Source organism: Podarcis cretensis (assembly GCF_951804945.1).
Source record: "Podarcis cretensis genome assembly, chromosome: 7".
Taxonomy (NCBI): Eukaryota; Metazoa; Chordata; class Lepidosauria; order Squamata; family Lacertidae; genus Podarcis; species Podarcis cretensis.
Genome location: NC_137176.1, coordinates 3,930,618 through 3,934,567, shown reverse-complemented (window position 1 = coordinate 3,934,567; position 3,950 = coordinate 3,930,618). Strand labels below are relative to the sequence as shown.

The 3,950-nt window shown below is 44.5% G+C and overlaps 1 protein-coding gene across 1 annotated transcript in view; it reads left to right on the top strand.

Annotated features, from left to right (window-relative positions):
• Positions 1-3,950, top strand: part of STING1 (stimulator of interferon response cGAMP interactor 1) — a 157,802-nt gene that overhangs the window by 135,966 nt on the left and 17,886 nt on the right. The gene's annotated exons all lie outside the window — the stretch shown is intronic.

The window sequence follows — 3,950 nt, the reverse complement described above, 5'->3', positions numbered from 1 at the left end:
GCGGCGGCGGCGGCGGCCTCGGCCTTCTCCCGCCCCCCGCGCGCGTGCGCGCCCCGACTCCCGCCCCTTCAGGCAAGCGGCTGCCCCGGCCGCATCACCCGCACGGAGTTCTTTTATGACGCCTGCAGCGTCGGAGGTCAACGGGATTCCTCCGCTGTGCGGAGCCCGGCGGCGCATGCGCCCTTTCACTCGGGTGGGCTAGGAGTAATGCGGGCGGGAAACGGCGTGACAGGCTGGCCGGGAGGAGGCGGCGGAAGCGGGCAGCTGGGCGGCGCGGGGAGGAGAGACAAGGAGCAGGTCGGCAGGCGGGGATTCCTCCCTTGTGAGGCGCTCAGCAGGCGAAGTTTCACGCTGTTATCGCGAGAAGAGGTTCCCGGAAGTGGACTGCCGGAAGGACGTGGAGGAGGAGGAGGAGGAGGCGGGGGAAGAGCATCCGGTGTCGCCGCCTGGAGCGGCCTTCCTCTCCGGGTTCGCTGGCGCTTGTGGGACCCCCCTTCCTCTGCCCACCTTAAATCCCTCAGGGCGCTGGGGTCCAGACTTTTCTCAAAGAGGGCCAGATTTGATGAAGTGGCGGGCCAACCAAAGTTGTTGAGGTTTTTTTAGGATTTTACCTCAGGAAATAAACTGCCACAGGGGCCGGATTAAACTGACCGGCGGGCCGGATTAGGCCCCTGAAACAGACTCTGGACATGCCTGACTTAGAGGAAACCTCTTTGTTTAAAAATAAAAGGAGTGGAGCGGATGGTGAACCGGATTAACTACACACAATTGTAGAATGAGCTATTTTTGAATGAGCTATTATTGGGAGGAAAGCGCTATTGCAAGTGTATTTCAGCCTCTCCACCTGCTCACGTATCATTGGCACTCGGAAAGCTGCGCTTTCTTTTGCTTCATTGAAAACGGATATGATGACGACGGCCCTTAAGTAGTGGTTTTTGAACTTTGAATTATTGTCTTGTGTAATTTGGGCTGTCTTCAAGAGTTTTCCAAGAAAGAAGATGCCAGACACCCTTTTTAAGCATCAGTTTGTTCAGCACAGTCAATGTACACACTGGGTTTATATTTGGTGATTTGTTGACATTCAAGGCAGTTAATGCATTGCAATATGCTTCACAGCTTTTTTGAACCCCTCATGAACAGATATGAGTGTCAAGTTCTCCTCAGACTTGAAATCTCTGTGCACATGCCCCCTCTTCTTCAGGTATCTCAGTGCAGAAGATGAGCTGGTATTTAAAGTTGAAACAAACATTCAAAATTAGAATTCTAACCATTTCATTATATCTGATTCTTTGATGTGAGGAACCCAGGCTAAAAACTGTTGTTATGGATGTGGGGACATTTGGAAGGGACAGAAACCGGGGCTGGGGGGGGGGAGGAGAACTTGTTTTTAAATCTTTATGACTTTTGTGTTTGATTACTATGACCTATTTTTAAGATTAAAGGGAAATTCGTGGAAGGAACTCGAGTCGACCTTAGAAAAGGCTTTAATATTTTATAAGAAAATTGGATAAGTAAAATCTGGCCAAGTAAATGGTTTTTCTTAAAAAAAAACATATATATATATATACAATAATAACATGTAAAGGATGAGAGATTTGAATTTGCTGAGTTAATGTAACTGAACTAGGATGTATGAAGGGGGGGTGGGGGGAGGTCAAGAACTGGGGTTAGGAAAGTAAGGTTATGAAATTTTATACGTGTTGTCTTTGTCTTTGTGTGTGTATGTTTGTCTTTATAAAATGTGAAAATTTAATAAAAATATTCAATTACATTATATCTGATTCTTTAATGGTGATATTGTGCACTAACAGGACATATGTCAGGGTTGGACTATCAGCCTTTCTCAGCCTTGGCTCCCCAGATGTTTTTGGCCTACAACTCCCATGATCCCTAGCTCACAGGACCAGTGGTCAGGGATGATGGGAGTTGTAGGCCAAAAACATCTGGGGACCCATGGTTGAGAAAGGTTGGTCCCTTCCAGCTCTACAGTTCTGTGATATAGCACTGCAATCCATAGAACCTTTTCTTTAGAGTGAGAGCAGTTCCTGGAAAAAAAAAAGTACCTGGAAGTAAAGGACTCTTGAGAGCGAGACAGTTTTTAAAAAGCTAAATAAGAAATCCTCATGAATGTGTTTCATAGGTTGCTGAATCCTAGGATCTAGTTAAGGTAGTTGGCATTGCACTGGCACAAGCAGCATTGCTGGTACTTTCATTATCAGAGCTGATATGCCTCTGAAGTTGAACACCGGTTATGTTGTATGAACACAATAGCCCCACTGTTGGCCACTATAGAAAATAGAACGCTAAGCTAGATAAGCGTTTGGTCTAATCCTGCATGGCTCATTTTATGTTTTCATTGTATGTTCAGTTAGAAGCAACACAGGTAGACCTGGTAGATAATTCTCTCAAGCTCTGAGAGAGAGATGCTCAATCTTGGAATGTCAGAATCAGAGGTGCTCTAAGAGTACTTTATTAGTATGGTATAACATAGATTATCCTTGATGCAAAGATGGCATCTAAAGCAGATACATATTGGCTGTCAACCAGGCTTAGTAATCATTGACCTATACACAAAGGACTCGAGACTGGTGAGCATTTTGGGCTAATGGTAGGGGGACTGTTGTTATTATTTTTTATTATTTTGTTGTTTATTACTTTGCTTTGTTTTATGTTTTTATTATTATGCTCCATAAAATGTTTTTAATGTTGTATACCTCCCTAAGTTCTTTTGATAAAGGGTTGTACAGTGGTACCTCAGTTTAAGAACAGTCCGGTTTAAGAACAATTCAGTTTACAAACTCCGCAAAACCGGAAATAGTGTCCCAGTTTGAGAACTTTACCTCGGTCTAAGAATGGAATCTGAACGGTGGAAGGGCACCAGCAGTGGGAGGCCTCATTAGGGAAAGCGTGCCTCGGTTTAAGAATGCTTTTGGTTTAAGAACAGACTTCCGGAACTGATTAAGTTCATAAACCGAAGTACCACTGTATATAAAAAATAATAGAATTAATAATAGAATATTTAATGAGGAAAGAATATAGAGGTGCTTTCAGCACTGTATGAAGCCAACCAGTGGTATGGCAGCATAAAATGTCAGAGACATTCATGTCCAAGAATACATCATCATGACATCCTCCTTTAGTGACTGGCTGCAAGGCTGAGTATTCCTAGAATCCCTAATACAGGTTTCCAGTCATTCCCTCCTTTGCAAGTTTGTGAAGGTAATGTTCTTCTGGTTCTAGCCTGAATGGGTAAGTTGGGCACCTGCTCCAAACAGTCTGGGCTGAACCCAACTGTCCTAGCCTCCACTTTGCAGCACTGAATGCCTGACAGTGATAGTGTTAAAAGGAGTGGGTGTCTCTCTGTAAGCCATCAGGGATCTAATTCCATGGTAAAAATTAATAATAAATAATACTTTCCTGAAACAGGTTCTAAGGTGGACATTTGTGGAGGGAAGGCAAAATGTCCCTGTGGTCAACAGGTACTGTATAATTTGGTAGGTCAGAGCTTCAGGTGTCACAGGTTGTGTTGATAGGCTACACATATCTTTACTAAATGTGTCCTGTTGCTTCTAAAGCAAAGGCTACAGAAGCCAGTGTTAATCCTCTAGGAATCCTGAATTCTGGCCACTGCAGACTACTTCTGCTAAATGAGAAAGGGCATGTAATACCTGCAAATTGGCTCTTGGTAGCCCTGGGAAATTGAGAACAGCCATAGATACACTTACAAAGATCTTCAAGCACCTTAGACAGCTGCAGTCTAGACAGGCCAGCTATAGATTGTTCCAGGGGCACCTGAATCGACCAACTGAGGATGAGTTATTCCATGGTGACCAGAGCTATATGATCCACATGAAGGAGAAACTTGCCTTTCTGCAATGGTCAACATGAGTGATATAAGCTCTGAAACCCAGCTGTAATTGCCTTACACAAAGGCTGCTGTTCCTCCTTGC